Source organism: Phaenicophaeus curvirostris, chromosome 10 (assembly GCF_032191515.1).
Source record: "Phaenicophaeus curvirostris isolate KB17595 chromosome 10, BPBGC_Pcur_1.0, whole genome shotgun sequence".
NCBI lineage: Eukaryota > Metazoa > Chordata > Aves > Cuculiformes > Cuculidae > Phaenicophaeus > Phaenicophaeus curvirostris.
The window spans coordinates 5137350-5165092 of NC_091401.1; the positions used below are offsets into that span (position 1 = coordinate 5137350).

The 27743-nt window shown below is 46.8% G+C and overlaps 2 protein-coding genes across 2 annotated transcripts in view; one reads left to right on the plus strand and one right to left on the minus strand.

The window, feature by feature from the left end:
* Nucleotides 1–22999, minus strand: part of PCYT1A (phosphate cytidylyltransferase 1A, choline) — a 272566-nt gene extending 249567 nt beyond the window's left edge. The window contains exon 1 of the mRNA XM_069864459.1: nucleotides 22992–22999. The gene's annotated coding sequence lies outside the window, so the exon portion shown is untranslated. The remainder of the gene's footprint in view (nucleotides 1–22991) is intronic.
* Nucleotides 1–27743, plus strand: part of LPP (LIM domain containing preferred translocation partner in lipoma) — a 741798-nt gene that overhangs the window by 296045 nt on the left and 418010 nt on the right. The window lies entirely within an intron of this gene.

Below are 27743 nucleotides of genomic sequence, written 5' to 3' on the forward strand. Positions count from 1 at the left end.
GGGCCGATGTACTCCCACACACATCTGCACCCGAGGCTGGCACTGTACTGTTCTCTGCAGCCATCAATCCTACTGCCATCTGGATGACAGTTCTTGCACAAGACCCAGGCCATTACATAAGGCTGGGGCTGTTTACAACTTCCCGCCCAGCGCATGTGTTCATCAGGATGGTTCATAGTCAGTCCTGGAGTAAACAAATGCAACTTCACCAGAAAGCGTGGGAGCCACACCTCTTTACTCCAGGTGTGCATTTTGGCCCACTATCTGTTTCTCCATAGTGATTAGTGACTGGTATTCAAGACAATTGCTTAACAGGAATTGGGCTCGGTGGTTTATCTCCTCATTAGCTTGGTAATATCATTAATCAAGGTTATGTTAATGTACATGATGCCACAGCAGATGGGTGTTATCAGTGGCAACAGCCTTCCAGGGTTTAGGCTTACAGTCTTCCTATCACAATGCACCAATTAGCATCCTGCCCAAGGTGGGGACCTGCCCTTTCCCCAAGCTGTGGCCAAGAGCCTGCTCCACAGTAAATGCATTTTGAGGCAGGTTCCAGAAATCCCCTCAAAAGTCCCTGTTCTCTCACCAATCCCAGTAGCCCAGAGGCTGAACCAGCTCAGAGTGGGGAACGAGAAGTAAACGTGGAGTTTTGGCAGGACAAAGTAGGGGTGTGGAGCCTGGTCCCTCAGCTGTGCCCACCCCAACAGCAGCAGCCCCATAGATCCCTATGCTGTAGGTTAGATCCCCTACGTAATGCAGCTGCTCGTTCAGCTGACTCTGCACTTTCATCTGTGAAAATTAGCACGTTATTGATAGATGCGGCGGACCTTGTGCCACGGCATTAACGGCAGGGCTGGATAGTTTGGAGTAAACAGGCTTGCAGAGCTAGAAGGAATTAAGTCATCATGACGTTCCCTCTGGATTTAAATCATGCACATCACGAGATCCATGAATTTGTGAATTTTGAGGCTTCAGAAGTGAAGATCCAGTGTGTTTAGTCTGTCCTGCTCTCATGATACTCGTTCACATCGTAGGAAATGTGAAGGCCATATAGAATGTCTTCTTTTACTCCAATTAAGTCAAACACACCCTTAGGTCAAGTTCTGCCCTGGTTCTCTGCAGAAGTCGCAATGTATCCCAAAGACTCATAATACCTTCCATACCCATCAACAGTAGCATGCGCTGGCCAGAAGAGGTTTTGAAAAGCAGTTCTTCAGATGAATGCAGTTTTAGTTGTTTTCCTTGGTTGTTTGAGGTCACTGTTCCCCCACCCTTGTTAATAGAGATGTGATTAATGACTTTTGGCAAAGATGCTGCTTGAAAGAGCCAATGCTTTGGGAAAAACAAAACCAGTTTTCAGGTATTTTCCTTAAGGTTCATCTCAGAAACACACTGTTTCAAAGCATTTACAAAACACGCTGATGCCCCTTTCGCCCTGTCTCCACCCCCCCGCAGACACATCACCATTCATCGCCTGCATAATTATATTCCATCTACCTGGAAGAAAGTTCTCACTGTGCCTTCAGCTGGAAAGGTTCTCCCTCTGCACGGCGTGAAGCGCAAAGCAGTTATCACAGGGCATCCCAGGGTGGCTGTAGTAATGGCTTTGTGATCGCTCTCCCCAGACTGAGCAGTACCCAGAACTCCTGAGTGAGGCCCCCCAAGTCCCTTTTTAAATAAATCATACTAGTGGTACTCTGAGAGTGCTGGGCTCCTATTTTGAAAACTATTTCTGCAAGCAGGGAGGCTCAGAAATCCCAGCGGTTAAAAGCAAGACAGCGAAAGCTGAGAGTCTCACAGCTGGGCCCAGGGTGCTGCAGCAGGGATTTGAGGGAAAGCACAAAAAATCAGGGTGTTTATAAGAAGCGCAGTAGCAAATGTAACAATTTAAGCCATGTTGCCTCTGCTGAGGCCCTTCTAGGCAGGCTCTGTTTGTCACAACTGCTTCACGTGACTTAGCTTTCCCAATCAGATGGTTTATATCTTAATGTTGATTTGGTTTAGCCTGCTCTGTGGGGGCCAGCACCACTTTTGAGGGGACCAGATAGGATGTCTGAGAGAGGGTAACTCCTGCCCGGGGATAGGGGTAAGGATGGGGATGGGGATAGTTACAGGGATGCAGATGAAGATGCAGATGTGGATGTGAGTGAAGATGGAAATGCAGATTCACTGGGCCAGTGATGTTGCCTGAAGGCTTGTACATGGAGTACCAAATCCATATTGCAAATTAGCACCACAAGAGTCACGACCAAAGCAGAGGTCAGCCCAGGATGGTGCAGGACTTGTGCTACCAACGTAAAGAATACATCAGCTCCTCAGTCCTCTAAGCTAAACCTCATCCTGCTGGAGTTGAGCTCTGAGGATGTGAGCCAAGCTGTTCAGGGAAAGCATGACATGAGGCAGGGCTTGTTGTCAGTCTCTGGGCACAGAGCTGGGGATGGCTCTGAGGTGCCTTGATCCAAGCATGAGCGTGTCATGTGCCTCATGCTGTGCTCCACAGGGCTGCTTTTGCAAGGGAACAGTTGGGTAGTTTTGCACGGGGCAAGGTTGTCTGCACTGTGAAACATGCTATACCCCCCCTTCACTCATTGCTTGGCAGAACTGGTGTTTTTCCAGTTGCAGGCAACTGTACTGGAGAGATCCAATTTGGTTGAGCCTCTGACACTTTATAATCTATTGGAAAGAAAGAGGTGAGTGCTTCAGTGTGAGCTCATCTCCAAATCATTTAAATTAGGGGGCTACTTGGTGCAAGGACTTACAGAAATTCCTTTTGCTGCTCACTTTCCCCTGCAGACACCAAAGTGGCATAAAGCACTGCTAAACTCCAGGCAAACAGCAGACATGGCTGAGAGTGTTGCCATTGGGTTTTTGGACTGTCCCAGTCCAAGCAGATGGTGAATTGGCAGCAATTACAATTAAATCCCCATCCATGTGCTGAAGCTTCCCCAGAATTGCTGTGGGTGGCTCTAATTATAACCTGTGTCCTACCACCTCCCCTTTCTGTGAGTAGGAAGGATCCAAGCTTTCTTGCTGCTCTAGCTGCCTGCCCGTTACGAGGTTGAGATTGCTGGTGGGATAAGGGCTTTCCATTTGTTTGTAGTACTGATGTCCTACTTGGCAACACGCGCCTCATTCCTTCAACCCTACAAAGGGAAGAGCCCCGAGCAAAGCAGGTTTGCAGCTGGCTTAGCAACACGGCTGCTCTGCATTCCTGTAAATTTCCAGGTTCAAGTGCAGTTTGCTCGTCTTTGTTGACAAGCCAAGTGGACATCTTGGCCCCCCTCATCCTGCTGCCAAGCCTTTAGGAAAGTTGATGGGACCTGAGAAAGACAGCAGCTCCAGGGGCAGGCACAGGGCCACAGCGAGGCAAGTGGTTCAGTGCCACCATGCCAATAAGGGCGACCAACAGCTGTTTCATCTACCATCCTCCAGGGTTCCAAAGCCAAAGGGAAGCTTGCTCTTGAGGTCTGAGGTGAAGGGGTAAGTACCGGTATAGATCCAAGTCCCCAGGGCTAGTCTGATTTAGTTGGCAGTCCAGCCAGTTGATACTTTCAATCTTGGATTCAACAACACTTTTCTTTTTAGCATGTGGCTCATTCTTGGGTTCCTGTTACTTTATTCCACGTGGGGTTGGTGTTTCTTCATTGTTTCCTCATGTGCATGTTTGACATGAGCAGGAAGGAAATGTGGAACTATAGAAACTGTTCTCTGTGCTGAGGAAAGGTGCCTCATATTATATGAACCTGACCCCATTGCTTGCTCCTGCACTTGCAGGCACGTTCCCTGCCATGCACTGGATGGACCAGGGTATCCTCCAGCTTTGGGCAATGGTTACTAAGCAAGGGTAAAGGGCTGGCCCTATTCTCACTTGAGTCTGCAGGAGTTTCACCTCTGATTTGATCAGGAGAGGAAACAGACCCCTAGCTAGACTGTATAAATAGAAGGATTTGATTTCAAGCAGATGGATATCAAATTGTTCTGATTTTTTCCCCTGATTTCATTAGTGAAGCGATTTGTGTTACAAGGAAAACTTGTTCTGAAGCTGTCATTATTTACCTGAAATGCATCTGCACTTTGAAGTAGGCAGAAACACAAGCAGAATGAAATTGCACATAAAACAGAAGTGGAGTGGCTTTTTCTACGATTTGAGACGGTTGGGTTCCCTCTACACTGGAATGCAAAATTAATGCCCTAAATTTAAACACTCACTAGGCTGTTGGTTTGTTTTTTTGCATTCATGACTTGAGAATTAATTCAGTCGTAAAAAGAAATGCAACTGACACATTTGGCATGCAAAGCAACCATTGTTTTTGCCAGGGGGTTTCATGTGCACGTGTGTATGTGTTTATCTGTAAGCTCAAGAGCCTTGATGGAAGTCTTGCACAATGGAAATGCTGGCATTGGCTGCCCAGAAGAAGTTAGCATCCATTTGTGGTCCTCACTTCCCTTATGGATCATCCAGGTCCTGCCCTAAGCATCCACCCAGCCGTATCCAGTTACAAAGACTTAACATCATACAAGAACACTGAAGTCCTGAACCATTAAAAGAAATAATTGATCAACTAAACTGTCAGGCTAGTAACTTGTGTGAGCTCAGACACAGCATGCAGCTTTGTGTATGCACCTTGTTTTGTTGTACTGCTTTCTTACCAAATGAACGGTGTGATAAAAGTAGCAGCAGCAGCTTAGTGCAGAGCTCCTTAAAAAAAGTGTTTCCATCACAGCGCTTAGCTCTTTGTTTCTGCTACTCCTCGTGTTGACTGCTTGCTCAGGAAGGCCGTGTTCCTGGCAGCCAGGAACTCCTGCCTGCTCCCCATTGCTTTGCCACCAGGTTCCTAAATTCACACTTTTTATCTCCAGTGCCCCTTTCTCTCTCTAAGTCGAAAGGATTTTTTTTTCTACTCCTCTCACAGGGATGACTTTTAAAACCTCTGAAGGCTGTTTACAGTTCCTCAGATGGCAGCAGAGAAACACACACTGGTATAACTGGCAGGAGGTACAGAGATGCTGATTTGCCAGCTCTCACAAATCTAACTTTCCTAAGCTGTGCAATAAATCAGACCACCTTACATCTTCTGGACATTGGAGGGTCGACTGAAATTCCCTTGTGTGCTGTACTTGAATAAAAATGCCAGCAAAATCTGGTATGATAATATTTACATTGCAATCATTTTGGACAGTCTTGGGGTGAATGGGATCTCACAGGGATGGAGATTTTCTTTCCTCTTCACTATTTTTCCCTGGTGCTCCTGTTTTCTCAGAGAAGGGACATGCAGGAGCAAACCCCTCGAGGCCCTGGGTGCTGCCACCTCCCAGGCAGGGTCCCTGCCCACCTCTCCTGCTTCTTGCAGACGGGTTGCATGGGCTTGTATTGAAGGGTGAGAGATGAGTCAGTCTCCATGCCTGGCTTCAGTTCTGTGTGTCTTCCTGAAAGCAAGCATTGAATTGCATAGCCCAATTTTGTTTTTTGTTTTTTTTTTTAATTTGCCCACCAGATCCGGAACTGAAAGCATTGATTCATTTCACTGAAGATCTTATTCTCAACTCAAATCAGCAATAGCTGCTTCGGCTGTCCTGGCTCCTTTGGGAATGAAGAAACCTCTTTGCAATGTGATAGAAGTTTTTTATTCAGAAAACAAGGTGAGAAGCTTCCCTTGACACTCCCTACTCATCTTTATGTCCCTTCTTGGGACACATTAACCCTGCAGTGATGTGCTTAGGTGGAACAAGTGAGGGTTTACATGAGGCAGGACCAGCTGAACGCAAGATCTCCCATTCCGAGACACACCATCTGATCAGTGAATTATTCTCATAGTCTCCAACTGTGTCAATTTGAGATCTACTTCCAAGATCATGGGACCATCTTGCCATCCATTTCCATAATCCCACACCACATCAGCTGTGCTGACAGCATTGGAAAAGGATGGACATTGCAGGACGATGGCTGCAAGAAGGACCTCTGCTGTGTGTTGATCCTGCTGTGGTGTGTTAAATAGCAATGGTGCTGTCCAAGCTCCAGAAAAACAAATTCTCAGTATCTGTTCTCATATCTTTCAGAACTGAAACAAAGTCCACTGAGATCAATGGAGATTTCACACTGGCAACCACTAAGTTTGGGGTTCAGTTTCCCAAGATGGAAGCGTTAGGAACAGGCAGGAAGGTTGTTTCAATCACCCTCTTTCATGGCAGATGATTTGGAAATGATTACGTGTTGTGTAAAGAAATATAACCTTCTGAATCTATTGAGGCTATTTCTGAGCAAACTCAAAGCTCTTTTATATTGTTCGGGCTGGGAAAAGTCTTAATGTACACAGAAATTAATTTACAAGCAATTTAATTTTCCTTTGTTCTGCCAGAACCATAGAAAGCAGAAAAGCCTGAGTCTAGACTGTTTTTTGAACTTGTATGTTGGTCAAGAGCGTGTTTTTCTTTAACTGCTGCAGGTAGAGTGATAGAGTGAGCACTAGAGTGATAGGCAGACAGAGTGAATCCCTAGGGTGAATGTAGCGATGGCTTTATTCAAGTATAATTTATCCCCATTCTCATAAAGGAATAAGCCCCACACGTATAAACACCTCTATAGCATTACAATTCCAAGCATAGTAGGGAAGTTTCCTGCTTTCCTACACACAGACACGGGCTTACAATAAATGTTGAGGCACAAATCCACAAGCACCTCCTTGCTCCATACTGTAGGATGAGTTCAAAAGAAAGCAGTGGGATAGATGATTCAATTTTGAAAGAAATCTCATTTGCAATGGCCTTGAAAAACTCCTCTCCTCTCTTCTCCCATGTTATGTGCAACACTTTGTGAAAGGTTTCCAACTGACATCTAAGGGCTTGAGTCTACCTTCAGCTGCCTCAGAGGATCATCTTACAAAATGTCTTCTTACACTCACCACGAACTCAAGCCCTGGAAGTGCCAAGCAACTCCTTAGGCAAAAATGTGTCATTGCATGTAGATTGATCTCAGCCACTCCAAAAGCTCACTTTGTATACACACGTAAAACTCTTAAAAAGAACAATTCTGATGGATCTTCCTTTTCTGTTCCCAAGGGTGTCTCCTCTGATGCTTGTTTCAGTTTTATGCTTATTTTTTTCTCTCGCTGATTTAAACTGCATAGCCCTTGGGAAAAGGAATCGTGACTCTTTTAAAGAAAAGTGCTAAATCTAGCTGGGCTCTTTATCAATGACACTATCAGAGACAGTCTTGAACTTGCTTATCTCTTCCTTGTAGGGGAGGGCTGAAGGGTAGCTGCTGAAGTTGTCTTTGACCACTCCATGCTGGAAATATCCTAGGTTTGAATAAAAAGCTAGGATTTTGGTCTGTCTGTACAGAAGGACAACCCAAACTCCACCTACAAGTTCTCCACACTGTCTGTAAACAGCTGTGTGCTTGGCACTGAGGTCAGGTGAGTTCCACTGCCTTTACAAGGAGAGGAGTCCAGACTCTTCCTGCTGATGATGGGATGCGGCAGTGCAGGGTGAGAGCTGACCCCCTTCTCAGCCCAGTTTACCAGGATGCTCAGGAGCTTTTCCCTGTGCTTTCAGTCCCATCTGAAACTCAGTGATGTGGACAGAAAGCTAATAACAAGGGAGGCACTCTGGGCTTCGGACTCCTCTCTGCCTGGCTTTGCAGGGGTACCTTGAAGGGCTGTGTTGAGAGGGAGGTTGTAAAAAGCTATGTACATCAGCTGGGAACAAGCAAGGATGGGTTCAAAGCGAAGGGATATCACAGTTTATGTTCTCCCAACAGAAGGGGAGCTCTACTTCATCTTCCCACAGCCCTCAGTTTCGCAGCCTATGTGGCTCTTTTGGGACAGCCTCCCCAATCCATCTGTATCTCAGGAAGGGCAGTTAAAATAATGCTCTTGCTCCTCACTACAGCATCTCCAGGCTTGAGATAGTGCCAAGCCCATTGCTGCTGAAAGGCCTCTGCATTACTGGCACATGGACTAGTCACCAAAATCAACATCCCTGTGTTCCTTTAGCGTGAATGTGCCTTTATGGTTGGCTTCCTGACCTAAAGTTAGGTTCCTGCTCTAGTTCCAAGTCAAGAAACAGATATTCACCATGTGAACCATGGTGCTATGCAGTCAAAACAAACCAAAATAAAAGTGCCGTCTACTAACAGTGAGAAGGATTTGTTTGGTATAAATTACTTGCCAAATAATCCTGCACCTCAGATGCATTTCAGAAAATCGTGACCTATTTCTGGATGACTTATCATGCCCACGTGTGGCAAAATTCCTCCAATAAATCAGCTGCTATGAATGATTTAAATGTTGCTATTATTATTATTATTATTATTATTATTATTATTATTATTATTATTGTTATTATTATTATTATTTTGGCCACCTTAAATGTGGATGAAAGATGAAAGTACTGAAACTTCTAATGCCTCCCTGCAGAGTCAGTATTGTAGGACTGAAAAAGAGAAGAATGAATCAGTTTTTAGTAAAACCCATGCTTTATGTAAAGCATCTGATTCAAAACCTATTTTCTGTGTAGCCTTATCTTGTGGACTGAAATAGTAGGCTGCATTCAAACTAGACTTTGAGCTCACTGAAAAGGAAACGCTGATGAAAATCACGACTCAAACACCATTGCATCATTTAATTCTATTTGTTTTATTGGTGAGATACAAACTGGGCCCTGTTCCACCACTGTAGATGGAAACTCAGCAGAAAGCAAAAGGCCAGACTCAGGCTTGACAACCAAAGAGAGTCAAACCCAAAGTGGGGAATTCGGACCATATCAACGACCACAGGGACTTTGCCATCAGCTTCTGCAGGGCCAGATTTCACCTTAATGACCACTTCAAGTGCAGCCCTGCAGAAAGGGATGAGTTTCTGCTGCTAAAACAAACATCTATTACAGAGGTTAAGTTTTCCCAAGGGCAACCCCTCTTTTAGCTTTGCATCCACTCCAAGTGATGGAGAGGAGCCACAAATAACGTGCTGGACAAAATCCATAACCCACTCCTCCGCAATGTGGATGTTGGGTTTCCCCTCTCTTCAAACTACCCGTGCCCAACCACGACATCTTTCCTGGGTGCCCCAAGGGCTGTTTTTCACTTGCATGAGTTATGGGTCTTGGTACCTCTGTAACAATTGCAGCTTCTGAAAAACATTTCAAATGTTCCTACCTGGAAGGCTTTTGGTTAACAGGCCATCATATGTGGGATAAATGAAGCTACAAGGCAAACTCTCTGTGTGGCAAGTGTGTACACATGCTTGTGCCTACAGAGCTGTGGTGGCAGAAGCAGACATCGCTGCAGAAATCACTGTGCCTCTCTTATTTATGATCTCTATATAACTTCCTAATTTCTATTTATGAAATAAATATTTATAGGTATTGGGGAAGTGGCGACATGAACTCAACCTAAAATGCCTTACAGCAGGAAAGAGACAAAGTTCCTTGTTACGGCTGTTAGACAAACCCCATTTTTTGGTCTGGCTCTGTTTCTCACTTGATTGGTGTCACGGTACTGGAGGCACTCAAGTCAAGGAAAGGCTGTCACCATGCTAAGCTGTGGAGCAGTAATGGTGAGATATTGCATCTTAGGAGAAAGGAGCACTGAGCAGTCACATCAAAAAGATACCTCTCTAAGGAGGCCAACACCAACACCTGAGAAGCTACACAACCATTGTAAAAGATGCCAGCCTACTATGCTTGATGAAATATGGATCAGTGTAATTGTTTCTTATGCTGCTGAAGTACATCAAAAAGCAACACAGAGACTCTAAGTATTGTATTACCACTGCACCCTTCAGTGGCTGCAGCTAACAGCTTATCTTTATTTCCATGCTGACAGTACCATGCAAGTTGATTTATTTTCTGTGCTGTCTTAAATATCACAGAAGATATGCATATCGTAGAATCTGAGGCATGGGAGACAGCAGATGAGGTAAATGCATGCTTAAACAAAACCGTCTTTTGATTCACTTTGGCTCACCTGAGTGCTTGCTAAGTGAAGCTCTTCAGAGAGCTTGTGAGCCAGCATCCACCTAGGGTCTTTGCATGTGGCAACAGTAATTTGCTGTTGTGGCTCAGATAAGCCACAATTGCAATGATCATTTCCTACTCCCCTTCTTGAACTCTTTTGCTGTACACTTAACAAATATTGTTTTCAATCAAGAAATGTGTGTGATTAGCAGATTTAGATGGAAGATTGGTTTCACATTATTTGCCTTCTGGTCCTGAAGCTCTGTGGAAGACATGTTTTCAAGCTTTCTCTTCAACCACAAGACTTAGAAACTTACTTTTCTACTTTTTTTTTCTTAAAGAAAGCTGAGATTCTCATGTAATCACCTGCCTCCAGCATCTAGGGCTTAACATACAAGACCAAATATGGTCCGAAGTGGAAACAGTGAATGATCAGCTTTTCTCCCATGAGCGGTCCCTTTGAGGGCTGAGTGTCTATACTCGTGAGCAAAGTTACACATATGTATCAGAGCTTGCAGAAGCAGAACATGAAAAAAAACCCAAATCTTAACTTAACCTAGAAATACAAAACTTGTATAAACTTTTTGTTTCATAGTTGGGGGAAATACCCTTTTTTTTTCCTAAATGAAACATATATCTAATATTTTTTTCCTTTCCTTTGTAAAAATACCTGCTTAGATACAGACATTTTGTAAGCCTTACTGTTTTAAGTGTTTCCTTAAATGTTTCAGTAAATATTAAGAAAGCTTAAGGCAATAACAGAAGTTGACGACTTTTTAAAAGAGCTTGTTCCTTTCCCTCCCACAGTATGGTCTTTTTTCAAAAAGAAGTCACATAACCTACATCTTTATCGGCTCCAGTCTGAATGTTTCTATTTATGGTTTTTGGTTATGAATGTTTTTTCCTTTGAAAAGGTCAGACCTCGCACATATACAATGGTGGAAAGCCCTGCTTATTAAAAAGCAGGCAGATGGATTTGTTAAAAAGAAGTCATTTCATAATGCAGCTGCTATGAAAGAAGGCTGCTTTAGCAGAAACATCCTCATGCTGCTTTATGAGAAAAACAGGTAAAGGAGTTCTGTTTTGCGGCTAAGTAATTTTTCCTTTCCCAGCCTCCATCCTCACATTCACAGCATGTTCTTTACCTCTATTTAAATGCTTTGTCCTACACCCACACAGACACACACACAGGCTAGAATATGCACCGCTGTACACACACATTCACACTAACTCACCCTGTTTTACCCACCCCCACTGTCCTGGAAAGGCTGGAGGAGGTGATGGTGCACCACTTCAGCATCTCGTGCATAGACCAGCTGCCTCCAAACTCCTACCCAGGGCTTACCTGACACTAGCTGCAATCAGCTTCTGACCAAACCAGAATGTGAGTGGCTTTGGTCAGTGCTAGGGATTTGCATAGCTTGGGAGGTCAGTCCTGACCCTGCAGCTGGGGTCTGCAGGCCAGAACCCCACCTGGCTGAGGCAGTTCCTCTTCAGGGTGACCTGGGACAGGGTGGGTGTTGACTCACGGATGTCCTTCGCCAGCACCCAGAGGAGCTGCGCTGCCCAGGACACTGTGTTGCTTCAGAGGATGAAATTGTTCAGGGTTTCAGACCTTGGCAACAGGACAACAGCAACCTGTAACCTCTTGCATGATGAACAATCAGCAGAGAACTCTCATTTAACAAAGGTGCAAAGGGGAGACCTTGACCTCTTTGTTCTAGCCCTGAGTGGGGAGCTTTTGTTGGTCGAACAACAACCACTTTGTCCCATCATCCCAAAAGCTTCTCTCTCCCTCATTCTTCCTCTCTGAAGCACCCTAAGCACTCCCCACACCTGCAGCACCTTGGGGTGTTGAAAAAAGTGCAGGTCGCCTCGCATTTTGTAAAACCATGTGTTATTAAGGAAGGATTTTCTTGTGTTTTATGAAATCGTAAACAAACCTCCCTGCTCTTTTTAATTAAACTTTGAATATAACCACTTATTTCTAATTTCTGGCTACTTTGTACAAAAATGGCCCCCATGCTCTGACTAGTCTCTTCTGCTTTGAAGGATCAGCCTGTGCAGAAGGGGATGGGGTCGCTGCTGACTGCATGAGGTATCCTCCCCTAGCCTCCCAGGGCACACACCTCTCAGGGTCTAATTTCCAGGGGAGTGTTGTGGCATGTTCAGTCTGAAAGCTTTACCTGTACCAACTCCTGCTTAGCAGCACCCTGGAACTAGTTTTTCCCCAGGGTTTTAAATTGAGGCATCCATCTGTGTAGAAAATAATTTGCCCTATTAACATTTCCACCACTGCTGCCGTCTGTCATGTCACTCCTGTGGGGAAAAGAAGCATGGATTTGTTGAAAACCTCTCTTTCCCCACAGTGGTCTTAGTCCAGCACCTATGGTCTTCTTCATCAGCTTCTATCATGAAGTAATGCTCCAGGTCCCTCCTCTGTAATGCCCTCCCACACAGTGCCAGCTCTGCTCCTGGTCTCACTAGTTGCATGTGAAGTGACAGCAGTGGCAGGGTAACCAGGACTTCTATGATGTTCACAACCTGCTTCAGGGAGGCAATAGGTCTCATCATGACCAGTGAGCACAACTGACCTCCCTGGGGATGGTTATACGGGTGGGTAGCTCCATCCACCCTTCACATCTGCTTCTGAATCTCTCTCTACAAATGTCTCCACACACAAGGTTTAGATGATCCCTCATGTGCTCATCTCAAATACCTTGGTGAGGGGAACAGGGCACACAAAATCTGGGCTCCAGGGCTCCCATCCCAAGTGCAGCAAAGCCCTCATCGCCATATGCAAGTAGAGCTAAGCAAAACTCCCTCAACCAAATGCCATCTCAACTTAGCTTTCAGAAGCAGAACCCAACAGTCTTACTCGATACCAGTCATGTTCTTGATGGAATGATATGGCAACTTGCACTTACCTGCAGCACAGTATTGATATCAGCAGATTATCACCTGCCAGTTTGCCACCTGCTTGCACCGACAGGGTGAAAGCATAAATACTCTGTAGCAATAAAATACATGGGATTTAGAGCTTAGGTTGTGCGCAGATATTTTGCCTCAGGTTGATTTTGAAATCTAATCCAACATCTGATGGGATCCTGTAGCAATCCTTAATATAGCTGGAAGAAAAGCACTGGAGACGAGCAGAATATGTACAAGGAAAGATGGTCTTGTCCAAGAGTCAAACCAAGCTTGGGATTTGGAAACAGAGAATGAAACATGGGCCTCCATGACATATCATGTAGGTGTAGTGTTTATTTCTTTATCTGCAGTGAAATCAATAAAAAGGTTTAGTAGGACAACAGTTGAAAAACAAGAGAAAAACAGTCTTTCCAGCTGACCTGCTATGCCACTTTCTTGACTGTTGTTTCAGAGATGAGCTCCTGATAGCTGTTCAACCCAATGCAACCTGGCTTTAGCTCACCTCACATGCCCTGTCCCACTCCCAACTCCCAGGCTACTGCAGAAGCATTAAATTACTGCCTTTGTAAAACAGAGCATCTAATTGCACCACAGGGCTTGATGCATGCGAAAGGGGTTACATTAAATTACAAACCACTGTTCTAAACTGCAATGTCTGCATGTGCACTAGGCTGCAAGGTACCCTGGCAAGAAAAGGCACGTTACAGATTTGTAAAGTACAGTGCACATTAGCCAACGTGGCCATTAAAACCATTATTTCAGTTGTGGAGGAAGATATTAAAATGATCATATCTTTTATAGTAACCATATTAATCCAAGAGGGAATCAATTTATGATGAGCATGGTGGCGGCCAACACTGAGATTGTCAAGATCTTCCTCTCTGCAACACCACAAAGAAGATGGTTGTGCAGCCCAGCTCTGCTGTGCTCAGCAAGCAGGGTCTCGAATCTTCCCTTGTTCTGAGCATCCTTGGGACCTGATCCCCACCTGATGTCCTTCAGCATCATCCACATCACCACAGCTTGGTGTCCCCAGAGCTTTCTGAGGATTAACGTGCTGTGACCCACCGAGGTGCTGGGGAAAATTGCCCAGGTCTGGTGGAGAGAGGATTGTGCAGCAGCGAGGGGGCCGGGAGAGGCTGGGAGGTGTGCAGCCTGGCAGGGTTTTTCACCTGCCTGCCCAGCTGTGAGGGTGCAAACCAGGGGAAAGTGAAATAGCTCTGCCCACACTGTTGTCGTCGCAGAGGGCCTGAGGAGTGGGGAGGGCTTAGTAATACCGAGAACAAAGAAGTCTGCCTTAGTCAGATATTTTTAATGATCTCTCCCCACACAGGGCAGGAAGTGAAACTGAGGTCCCAGTTGAGCCCCCGACTCACGCTCCCCCAGGGCAGCCCCCAGGCCTGCTGGTTCCACCGTGTTAGTGCAGGGCACTAAGTGAGACATCGCGCTTCCAGTCAGCACAGCTGGGATGTTCTGAGCCGGGCTTCCACCCTGGCACCTGCCATCCCCCCCAGCCCCGTGCGGCCCTGTACCTGTTCACACCACCTGTGCTGCCCATGGTGGGGTTGCCTGGGCAGGGAAGGGTAATGAGAGGAGGACCAATACTGGATTTTTGACCTGCCATCACATAACATCAGGTGATGTCTTCCTGGCCTTGTTTCCAGCCCAAATGGGACCTGCGGGGCCTAGTGAATCACTCAGTGACCAAACGCTTCAGGCCTCTAGGGACTATGGAGCCAAGCTCATCCCTGGAAAATGGAGCTCCTTGAGAATCTGTGGCAGCACTGATTTTATTGCTGTCATAGCAAAGTCTGGCCTCCTCTGATGTTCTGTTGCTGAGTGAATAGCATGTGACAGGCAGATTAGAGAGGCATCATCTGACCCCTGCGCGAATGCGGCCCTTTCTGAAGCAGAGTACAGGTGTCGCCTGATGTTTCACAGCAAGGACATCAAGCAGCTCAGAGCAGACACTGAAAGGAAAGGAGGGTGGAAAGCAAGAAACATTTGCTGCCTGCCGAGGCTCCCAGGTGGCAGAGCAGTTCCAGTGCTTCAACTTTTACCAGCAGAGCTGCAGATCAGCAGTCTGCTTGGGAAACAACCATCCTCGGGCCACTGGGGCAGAGCACAGGCTTCGTCCAGCCCCCTTCTGTGATTCAGCTTGCAGCTACTGAGGGTGGATGTCCCAAAAGTTTCATTAAGACATGGCAGTTTCGTCACTTCAGGTGTGCAGGAGGGGAGGTTCCTGCAAGAAACCTAACGAATACTGACACTCCGCTGTGGCAAATCCCAGCTTGCAGGACCCAGATGACCAAAAGGGAAAGATGAAGATGCTGCTGCTTTGAGTAGTTGAGTGTGGAGACTACAGAACAGATTCTGACCTTGGATTCCCAGGGAGCCTGTTGAAAAATGAAATCACTTGAGTGTGACTAGGAAGAGGAGGATGTTGCATTGCACGTTCCCCCACCACCACCTCCCCCAGCTACTTCTTGATACGTGTTCCTATGGCAGTCATAAGAAGGGAGTGTCTTCACCTCCCATCCCTGTGCTGGGCCCTCAGACAGATGTTCCCAGCCCCCAGGTGAGACTGTGAGAGATGCTACTGCCACACTCACTTCAGGGGAGAATTAACAAATCACTTGGTCCTATTGTGCCTTGGCAGTTTTGTGGGGTCAGAGTAAATTTCTTCTGTGTGCAAAACAGGTAGGCAGAAGGGACAACTGGCAAGCAGATCAGGACCGTGGGTCTATTCCCTCTAACAAGGGCAACTCAAGGTAAGTGACCAAACAGCAGCACAGTCCTTCCTCCTGTTAGCCTGATCTGCTGGTCTTGGTCAGAGGTCTCTTTATTACTATTCTCCACTCCAATTAAAACATCCTACAGATTGTGGCTGGCAGCATCTCAATGGCATCCAGAACTAAAGCCTGTTAATACGACACAATCAGCTAGGTTTAGGGTTTGAAGTAAGCCAGAGGGGTAGGGAGCATTTGCCAACTGCAATGTGCCAAGTCCTATGGTCTGCCCATTTTAATTCTGGCTGTTAATTGATTTCCAGAAGCACCCACTGGCCCCAAGTGACAATCAGAAGCCAGTGGCCAAAAATGCACATGGCCAGAGCAATGGGAGGCCCAGCTTCAGAGAGCTGTGTGGCCCCCAGGTCCAAAGAAGAGTGGCTGGGGCAGGGTGGTGGCCTGTGTCAATGGACTTTTGTCAATCCAGCATGTTGGACTTGAGGATATAGTGCCCTCCTGCCAGTCAAATATTGCTCAGTGCTATCTAAAGCCCTCTGGGTATTTCACACACTCTGGAAGGACTGTTTGGGCTACTGGGGAATTTGGTCCTCACATGAGATGTTTGAGCTACGTCAGTTATTTTCCAGTGATCACCCCCTCCATCCCTCACCTGCTTTAGTGTGGTGCTTTGCAGAAGGATTTTCACCAGCAGCAAAGCAACTGAGCAGCATTCCTCTGGGGTGCAAAGGAGGAATTAGAAATAAACAAAAGACGTAGTTGCCTCATACACTAAGGGACAGCGTCTGACGTGGTGGAAAGAGATCTGTGCCCATAAATCCCTGTGTGACAATTCAAGCTCAATAGTACTCAGAAAAGAGATATTTCAGAGCTTCTGTGACAGGGGAGAGGGAAAGGGATCACAGCCCAACTCCCACATTAACTGGCTTACGGGGAAAGCATCCAGCATAGGGTCCAAGGATCAATCTTGTGAGGTCCATGGCAGGACCATAACCCCTTTGCTAAGTGAAATACTGGCTATGGAGATTGAGGTGAGCTGCAACATTCTGTTGACAATATGTGAGCACTGCTGTGGAAGAATAAAAGATGGAGTGAGCAGGGGGTGCTCTGCTAAACTCTGTTTCTGGCAGATCCTCCCTACCATGCACCAATGCTAGGGACAGAGAACAAAAGAAACAAGCAGAGTGAAATGACCAGTCTGATCTCCTCGTGCAAGCTGAAAGAAATACAAAGTATGAACAAGCTGCTGGTGAAAATAATGAGTGATTCACACCAGTCTGGAGGCTGTAGGATCCAGAAATTTTCTTTCCAGCCCAGCTGTAATGGCAAGTGAGTTTGACTTCTACAACTCACTCACTTTTAATGACCTATAGGTGTCATTAATGATTGAGCTAAGGACACATCTTAGGGACAGAAAAGCTTTATGTTGACAGGGGGTCTGTGTAATTGCTTCCTAGTTTTTGTTTTGTTTTGTATTTTTTTCAGTATTCTAAACATATATGTTTTCCTTACTGTTTCTGACACCTGTCAGCAAAAGCACAGCCTTGTGTATCTCCTGCCATCCCTGACCAATGCACAGGGAAATGGCCCTGCACGCTGTGTGGGAACCGTGCCAGAAATTCCAAAGGTCAAGCAGGGAAAACAGATAATGCAAATAAATCATAGGCACAATGGAGGACTCTCCCTATAGAGACTGGTGGCCTTAACCTCATCCAAACCAACAAGAGTCAAAGGTTAATGCAGGTGTCACTTGAAAGTAATTTTCTATTGATTTGCAAGTAGGTCCCTGACCTACTGACCTTTGTGCTACAGGAAATAAAAAGTTCCCTGGAGCAACATATGTGCAGGCAAATGTATTATTTACTTTGGTAGTCCCTCTAGTATTTATAGGCCCAGGCAAGACCAATATAGATAACCTAAGGAATGTGGTAGCCCTTGTAAAGATTTCTGCCTCATACTTAAATACTTGGGCAGCAAAATAGCAACCTTGATCATAATTTGACAGAAGAAAACCGCAAGGGCGCTGTCCGATTTCTACATGCTCTTAGAGGCAATAAAAAACATCCATAAATAATTTTCACACAATGCCTCAGGAGGTCCTTGCAAGGGTCAACTCAACATTTGCTGGACATGATTCATGTTGTGTGTGGATGTAAATCCATTCACTTCTGTGGAGCTGTTCCTGGTGTGCACAGTGGGAGGGGCTGGATGAACTGGATTCAGGAGCTCGCAGCAGTGTGGTGTTGCTGGTGGGAGCCACGTTTTGGGCTAGCCTTGTGAAGCACCTCCAGAGGCTCAGCTGTGAGCACCAGTCCCTCACTAGACCAGTTCCTGAGTCTGGAGCCAGGAAGCAACACCAAAACTTCTGTGGCTTGGCCACAGGTTGGGAACAGTGTAGTCGGAAATTTTGCTCCTGTTTCTTCAATAGGAAATTAGAGATTTTTTTAATGAACAACGGGAAACCTCAAAAGGCTTAGAGCAGAGAGATGGCCGCAGCGTTCTCTGGGGATTATAATTATGTCTTGCTCTCCTTCTGTGTGCAGAGCCATTGATGGTCCATGATTCACAGCTGATCGGAGAGGAGATAGCAAGGAAGCCTGTCTCCCAGGAAGCAAGAAAGGGCGTAGGGCTTCCACCCTGAGCAATGGCAGCAGATTTCCCAATTCTAAGAGATTTATGTTTACAAAAAAAAGTGAGTATTTTCAGTGGCTGGAACAATGAAGTGGAAAGTGGTGGGGAAAAAAGGGATACGTGATTTTTTTACCACCTGCAGCATAAATGCAAGGGTCACCTGCATACCCTCAGCTTGCTTCTCTTACCTTCAGCCAGGCAAGGCAATTAAGCATGTCAGGATCTACCACACTTCTCATAGCTACACTCAGCAGCCCTCCTGCTGCCCTGCACTGGTGCCCCCATGCTGCCCTGCGTACTCCCTGCACTTGTTCAGCCTGTCCCCTTCCCCTGTGTCCTATGCAAAGGAAGGGGCCACCTCTGTGGCCACCAGGAACTGGATCTGGGGTTGAATATGGCAAACAGAAAAGGAAATGCGGCTTTTCTTCCACAGCGTTTCATAGCAGCTGGGAGGTGTTGAAGTGTGCAGAGTTGTTGCTGTCATGCCCTGGGTCCTCTGGGTACTGCTGAGAGGAAGGCTCATGGGTGGGGATGCTGAAGAGCCTCCATAGCCTGCCGGGAAGCATCTGGATCAGGGCTCAATGGGTCTGCCAACTCCACGGGAATCCAGTTCTTATCCTCCCACAGAAAGACTCTCAGACATTTCTTTCTAGCTGTGATTCCCATACCCCACCCCTGCCCAATTCTCATTCCTGGTTCCTCTCCTTTTCCTTCCCACTCCCAGGGCCTTGATCTCTTTGCCAAGCTGGGTCTCTTCCAGCAGGATGCTAGCTGTCATCTTCTGCCCCATAAGGCCTTCTGCCTTCATCCAGGCCTGCCTCGAAATTTGGGGCACAGAACCTGGCAATTGCACCTTGACCTACACAAACAGGGAGTCTATCGCACCATGGGGACACCTTGCCCAGGTATGACTCAAGCTGCTCATTACCTGACAGGGCTGCCAGGTAGGCAGGGCATTATATACCCTGTGTTCTGGGTTGGCTTCCCAAGAGACCTAATTTCATACAAAGATTCCAGGGATAGTCTTGACACATCCTGGTAGTGGTTGCAGCTTCAATCCATCCAGTCCTTTTCCTCCTCACTGAGAAAGACAAGCACAACAGCTTGGCGTTCCCATCTCCTTTTGCAAAGCACAACTTCTCTCCTACCACCATGGGCACCTCTGCTTTGCCTTGCTTTGACCTTGTTCTTGGTAGAAATCAGGTCACAGCTGAGGCACCTTTATGTTCCCTTGCATGGCAGTGGTGTCGTTCCAGAAATGCTAAATCACATCTATGATGCTGGAAGAAGTGAATGCTTCCAGGGTTCCTCTGGCTCCCTGTGGAGTGGGAGTGCCAGGCACTCAGTGGCACATCTGCGTGACCCAGCAAAATCTGGGTTTGCCCCTTTTGCCTCCCAGCCAGGGATGTGAGTTACAAAGCAGCCTACCTGCCAAGCACTGCTACTCTCCTGGAACAAAACCTAACAAAACCTGTGAATCACCTGTAGCCCACAAGCCACAAATTGCCCAGTCTTGGAGGTGTTACCCCATCTGCAAGCCTGAAATGCTACAGTGCCAGATTCGGGGTACAAGGGGACCTGCAAGATAGCTGTTTTGGGAATGTTATGCTTCCCAACTATTTCCTCACTGCTGTTCCTTCAGGCACCAGTGGGAATGCCTTCTTCCCTTGCTCAGCAGCTCCTACAATTTGCCCATTTCTCAGAGCTGCAGTTCATGAGACAAACCACTCATCGCTCAGCCCTCAGCCATTCCGGCATCTGGGTGACAGAGCTGGTTGAGAAAAGAAAGAAGGGAAGATGAAACCCCTGCATGGGGCTGGGCCTACATGCCCCAAGGACCACAGCCAAGCTGTAAGGCTGCCTGCAACCCTGTGGCAAGATTCCCCTACCTTCCACCAATAAGTAGACACATACTTGATTCTACAGAGGAAGAAACCAGACACAGTGGGGTTTAACCATACTCTGTTTTTCTAGAACTGCCCAGCCCATTCAGCAGACCAAAGCGAATCCAATTGAGAGTTGGGCTGGACTCTGTTGAGCTTTTCTCCTCTAGATGTGCAGCATCTCATCCATACACTGCTACTCTTCCTTGGTTGGAAATAGTATTTCCCAACTGAAAGAAATATCTGGGTAAAGCTATTTACGGATTAGGAAAAAAGAAAACAAATCCTACAGAACAAACAAATTTAAACAAAGCTGTCACCCCAGGCAACTCTTCTTTGATTCTATCACCCACAGTTGGTCAGTGCCACTGCAGAGAGTGGCACTGTGCCACTGCACAGCTAAAGCAAATGATTGAAAGAAGTGCAAAAATGTATTGGCAAGACAGTGACTATTGCCATCAGCAACCTTGCAGAGCTGCTACAGCCAGACTCTGCTCAACATCACAGCCAGGGAGGGCATTGACTGTTCTTAAAATGTAGTCGCCACCCATATTCACAGGAACGGTCTTCACAGCCTTCCTTTTGTAACGCTGTCACCTTTTCACTGATACAGTGGGCACTTGTGTCAGCTCATCTGCAAAGGGCAAATGAGGTTTCAAGTGCAGAATCAGGGCATCTTTTAATAGGCCAGGTCAGCAGCAGAAAATTCACAACATAGCCCTTACTGAGAGAAATCCTTTTAAAAAAAATTAGCTTGCTGCCTTTGACCCCTTTTATATGCACAAACCCAGTCTGCTAAGTAAAGGGATGATGCTGGGTGGTGTTAGAGGTTGATGGTTGCTCCTCCCTACACAAACTCCCCCAGATGCTGCCGAGGAATGGAGCGGCAGTTGGTTATTATTTTTAGCCCCCTATTCACGTGGTCTGAGGATCAGATGCACATTCCCAGATGCTCATTCCACAAATGCCGACATCCCTCTAGCCCTCACTGCGTGGATGCACAGAGCTGGCACAGCAAACCACAGTGCTGGGGGTAATGGCAGGGGGTGGCAATTCAGCTTCCCCCCACCCCAGAGACCCACAGGTACACTTGCATGTCCGCGCACCTGCTTCATTCAGAAAGTGTCCAGTGAAAAAGACTTTCTAGGGAACTTGAATAAATAAATAGACAGGAAGAAGCCCAACTGAATCAATACATCAGGGCAGATGCACTGCTGAGCAGCCTGCATCCCCCGAGGACACAGGCTCGCTGGGAAGGCAAAAGCCTACATTTCCAGGCAAGAAGCCAGGTGGAAGCAGGGAGACCAGGAAGCAGGGGCTGTTCATGGGAGGAGCAGGGTTTTAGGAGGGGGATCCCGGAGAGCAGGAGATGGACACAGAAGTGAAGGTGAGCAAGCAGCTGCAATCCTGGGGTGGGTAACACTTCCCACCCCTTCAGGAGAAGATGGATCAGAGGGTGCGGAGAAGAAAAACAGATGGAAACAGGCCCCATAGTGAGGAACAGTGAGTTCAGTCTTGGCTCTGACCTGACCTCTGCAGAGGCTGGAGGGGGACTTTGGTGTGTCTGAGGTGTGGAGAACATACTGGGCACATGCAGAGCATTTGCAGGACATGCACAGTCAGTCTAACCCCGGGGAAACATGTGTGAGCTCTTTTACTCATGCCCACATGGCTCTGAATGGGCTGCCAGGCACCTGAAATCTCAAATGAGAGTCTGAAGCCCTCACCTTCCACTCAGGCAATTTTTCTGAGAAGGGGAAAGGGGTGTCCAGGGTAATCCAGGCCCAGGGAAGTCCTGTTGAGAGTTGATGTGATACAAAAGTTGAATTACTGTCTATATGCCTCGCTGTGGGAGGTAAAACAAGATCCCATGGCTGCAATCTGAAGCTAGACAAATGCAGATTAGGAACAAGGTGCATATCTATCAGGAGGCTTAATTATCCACTGGCACAGTCTTGGAGGGATGTAATGGATTCTCCATTACTGGCAAGGGTCCCATTTGCATTCGGACATATGTCTGAGCACCCTGCTCTTGTTCAAGCGCAGATATTGATCTAGCAGCAGAACTGATAGAGGAAAGATGCAAGGCCTGGGCTCTGCAGGTGATCAGCAGTGGTGGAACATTCATGCTGGTACCTGGTTTGACACCAGCAGAGGTCTGGTCCAGCACTAAAACCAAGGAGACAAAGTCTTGCAGATAAGACCCAGGATACCGAAACACCTCTGTTCTCAGCGGCAGATGCCAAGCGACTGTGAAACCTGTGGTATGGTGTGAGGACCATGGGGAAGTGAGGAAGGCAGGTCTCTGCCCTATTGCAGGGCCATTCACATGAAGTCACCACTCATTTCGTTGCAGCAGTGCTGCAGAGACAGAGTAATGTCTTGGGTGTCCAAGGCCAGATGCCAGCATGCCTTCCCCTGCTCTGCAGTCTGCAAGCAGTCTTCAGACCATCCCATCCACCCCTTATGCAGGATGATTGCACAGCTGCGGTAGCTGGGAGAGGCATGGGGTGGGGTTCTGAGCTTGGGAGGACTTTTGCAAGCTGCTGAGGTTGCCCCTGGCATGGGTGTCTGACGAAAACTGGTTACCCTTCTTAGGGAAAATGGTGTTTTCTCATAAGGACTTTTCTCCTGGCTTCTGCCCCTTACACCAGTTTCTGACTGGGAAGAATCTATGAAGTGAGTCTTCTTCCTTTGTGCCACAGATCCCCTATCCACAAACTGAGTTTGCACGTGTTGATTCATAGAGCTTTTGATGCACAAGGAGAGGAGCCTTAATGCCAACAACTTTCCAGGGGCAAAGCCTCGTAGCTTTTGATATCACACTTCCTACCAGCACAGTCACCTTGAGAGAGTTGTTGCAACACTCAGAGCCCACGGACAACCAACAACTGCGACTGCAGTGCAGCACTTCACGCTGTGTGCCTCCCTTGAGCTCTGCTTCTTCCTGAGGTGTGCAGTGCATCCCAGCCTCCAGTGCAGGGTCCCAGAAGTGCTGGGCATGCTGCAGCAGCTCTTCATAGTCAGCTTTGAAAGGAGAAGGGAAGAAGGGAAAAAGGGACTTTTTGATTAATTGACCTTCACTTTTCCAGTAACCCAGAGCATCTCTGGGAAGCAAGCAAAGCTTTCTTGGACACAGTGGGATCTTTGTGTGTGTAGGTGATCCCTGTAATAACCCTCATTGGGGCATGGATTCTCCCATAATAAAAATTGGACATATTCAGACTAGTAAGCAGAGGAAATGTTTTCTGCTTTTCTTAATGACCTTTAGGAACCTGTGCTTTCTGTTCTTTAGCAGTAAACTGTAAGCCCCACATGGAGAAGATTTGCTAATGATCCCACCACTTTCCACAAGACTCTCTTAAAATACACAGAATCATTTCTATTCTCTCTTCTGTTCTGCTGCAGGCTGTTAATTTGTGAATAATTGCAGCAGCCCTGAGCATATCTGCAGGTCTGGAGCACTCTCCTCTGCTAAAAGGACAAAAGCGGGGATCAGGCCTTTCTGCCTAATCTCCTACACAGCAAACAAGAAATACCAATATTGTGACATAATCTCAGGAAAAGATCTGATTACTATTTCAGCCCTTACAAAGCATTTTCCTGTGCCTACTGATGCCCTTTAAACTCCAACCAGCTAAAGCAGGGTGTGCTTCTCCAGCTGGACATGGAATTGATTTCCTCTTTATTTGTTGTTGTGTCTGGTATCCTCTCTGTAAAACCTATGTACCCATAAACACACACATAGAGAGATACCCTGTTCATGGAAGATCCCATCTCTCTCTTCTAGCGAGAAGCGTCAACAATGACTGTTATGTCAGCCTGGGGCTAGGACAGCTGGCATTGAGCCTGGAAGCTATCCCAGACCTGCAGGTTGCATCTCTTTCATGCTCTGTGCCTCAGTTTCTCTGACTTGAATTGAGGAGGAATGATTTTGATGTCCATCACAAGGGGCTTTCCAATCTAGAGACAAGAAGAGCTGTGTTGTGGTGGTGCTATCAGAGCCTCCCCATCCCATCGTTATTTTGCATTTCTTTGATGTCCTTGAAATCAAAATATCACACAGTGATTTCATTAGTTTTCAGAGAGGATATCAGCAATCTTTCTCAAGTGTGTGCATGCGTCAGGTGAAGGGCTGAGGGTTGTGGAGGCTACCTGAGATGAGTATTAATGACTAACAGCTTCAAGCTTCAACACCAGAAGTCAGAACATCTAAATCTAGATTGAGGCACTTAATTAAACTTTTATTAAACTTCCTTCAACACCACGGCAAAATTCTCCCTTGCTTCATGAAGCCATTAAAAAAAAAAAATGTTGCCCTTTCACACTTAAAAGCATGTTATTTCCACTTTACCATTTCATGAACTGGCATTCAAGGAGCAAGAGGAGGCAGCGTCCAGCTCTCTTTGGCCTCATTTCAGTGCCCAGGACACCAAAATTTAAGCATATAACCAGTGGTGTTTTGGTGTATTAAGGTCCTGATGCAATCAACGTCTTTGCAGGACCAGGACTGTAGGCTGGTAACTTTTGGCTAGTTGTTTCAAGGAAAGCAGCTTGCTTTGCATTAAAATTATGAGTTCCCCAGCTCTGATTCAGAATCTCTGGACCCAGAGGATGGAGATTCCTGCTGCCAGTCAAGGGGGAGCCCAGTCCAGCCAGGACCCAACATTTTGACCCTGTGCCTTTGTCTGGCATGGCTCAGGCAGGTGGTCCTCTTGTTTTCCTCTTGCCATGTCCCTGGCTGAGATAACACACAGAATAATAACATTAAAATTTCTAGCATCATTAAGCAGCTACAATAATTAATCCTTGTTATTTAGCCCTACCTTTTACACTTTCAAGACATGCAATGACATTCTCTGACTGTGTTCGCTCACCCCGCTCCTCCTTGGAGAAAACTTTGTATCACATGCTATATTATAGAGGGAATGAAGGATAACACGTCCATGGGCATTCATGCATTTCAGTGCACCAGATGGGAATATAGTATTATGGTTTAAACAGTTTGCTGTCCTTGAGTGGCAGTCACAGTGTTCCCTGATTCACAGGGGGCTGGAAAGTCACCAAAACAGCAGAAAGCCTGCAACCAGGTCGTGGAAGTTTGGGCAGACTACCCAAAGGACTCCTCTGGAGATCTGACTATGCTTGGTGTCATTTCTCTGCTTTTTTTTTTTTTTAATTTTCTTATTTTGCCAGGAGTGAAAGATATATTATTCTGCACCTGTGACGGGACAGTGACCCATTTGTGACATACAAATTGTGTCTGGTGCTTCGGGAGACCAAAATTCCTTGGAGATACACAGCACAACTGGTTGCATGCTAAAAGCCAAACCATTGGGCAGCTGCAGAGCTGGAATGGACCTGTAGGACATAGTCCTATTCTCTGGTGCCATGGCCACAGCAGTCTGAAACACAAGCCTAGAACACAGCACAAGTAAGGATTCTCCTTTCCTTTCCATCCAGTTCCTTTGCTGATTTAAATGGGACATGCTCTGAATTTATGCTGGGGTGAGTGGAACAGGACCCAAGCTCTTTTCTTTGCACCAGAGGAAAGCTTGGGCAGTCAGGGCAGGGCCAAAAGAGAATAGTGCCCGCACTCCCAGCAGAATCCTTATGCCATTCTTGGCCAAGAGATGCTGGCAGTGTCTCATGCACTCTGAGGGCCTGGGGAAGGCATGAAACGCTTCTCATCTCCCAAGAGACTGAAGCCTCCAGAGACCTCCAGACAGTATGCAGAGGTGGACAGGGCATGATCAGTGCTTACCCGTCACAGCCACCCGCAGCACAACCCCTGGCTGCACCGTGGTGTCCACCATAGACACCCTCTCCCCCACCCCTGAGATATTTTGAGGGCCTGTTTTGATCTCCTTTGCATGTCAGTTATGCTATTTCTGAGCACACTTATTTTTATTGTTTTCCGGTGGTGAGCTTGTCACCCTGCACTCTCGCCTTGATCTTTTCCACTTCCTCTCACTTTCATGCCTCTTTCTTTCCCCACTGGGCTGGTGGGTCGGGTGTTTTTGTCATAGCGGGTGGACGAGCTGCATACTCCCCATGCTGGAAGGTACGGCCGCCCTCAGCGGAGACTCTTGAGGGTGGTGGGAGTGCAGAGTCAGCTCCAGGAAGTGGAGGCATCCGGGTGGGTGCTGGCACCCTCCTGCCTTGCTGACAACCTTACCTGTTTCCAGCCACCACCAGCCAGTTGCTGTCACGTGGAGAAAGAAAGGTTGACTCATTAGTTATCATGATGAAGGTTATGGTTAGACAGATGAGTAAAACATCTCCCAAACAGTGCAGCATCATCGAAAGGACAGGTTAGCCCTTTAATCACTCAGTTCCAGAAATGGTAAAGCAAGTCCAGCGCTGCTGGAAAGGGCCATTGGGTGAAAATGTTTCTCCCTGCTGAGGAAATCCAGCTCCCGCCTGGAAAGCTTAAATTCTGTTTAGTTTTGGCTACTCAAAATGGATGTTCTTCATCCAAAAATTGGGGTGGGGGGGAAGAAAGAGCAGGAGTCGAGGGGCGATGATGTTTGGCAGCTGAGAAAGAGAGAGAGAGAGAGAGAAAGGTGTCTCTTGAACTTTTTTTCAAAATCCTTACTCCTTGCACTGCTATTTTTACTTTGTGTAAAGTATAGTATCCCTCCACAAATCTTCAACAAGACTGTTTTAGAAAAACTTAATTGTAAAATACAGAAGAATCTAAATCTAAGCTGACATTGAAACTAGATCTGCTCTAATCTTAGCCTACATTCAACATTTGTGGAAGAAATGCACAACCATGAAATATTGCAGCGAGTGGAGCTCTGCCTTAACACCATTTTATTGAAGCAATTCCTGTGGTGAGATAGATACAGGAGAGAATCTGACACATGGACAGGATCAACATTCATATTTCCACAGAGACAGGGCAAAACACACAAGTGAAAAAAGCCAGGTGATGTGACTACAGGGCACAAACCTGTGGCCAGCTGAAGGTCAGCAAGCAAGCTCTGACCCAGGTGAGTGCTGTACACCTGTGGCAGAGCAAGCTTGCGTTCATGCTAATGAAAGCCCATGGATTCAGTGCAGGAGAGAGAGTTGCATTAACAATGATTCATTTATTGTTAATATTGTACCATCAGGTGGTTAGTGAAGGTCTTCTCCCCTGAGAGGCTCTTGCCTTCCTGTGGAGCAGCTGGGATCAGCCATTTGGAGAGACAAATGAGTGGCATGCATGCCTTGAGTATCTGAGTCAGTCTCTTCAGCCTTAGGCTCCTCCGCATAGCCAGCAGCTCCTCGCAGAAGGACAGCATTAACACACCCTCATGTGCTTTTCCTCGCACTCTTGCTAGCTCAGTGACCCATCTTCTCTCTCTTCTGTCTTGCTCCCTGCCAGTCTTCCCATCTGTATTTAATGGGGCTGATCCCCAGCTTGTCTAAGCACAGGACCACCAAAATGAATAACACTGGGCAAAATCCCCCCTGAGAAAGTGCTGGGCTGGCAGCTGGACCTTAGGTCCAGCCCACATGAGGGCAGCTGATTAGTTAGTAGCCAGGTGCCAGGTCCCCAGTCACTCCAGTTAGGTTTAGCAGTCCAAAGGGTCAATGGAAGATCCGC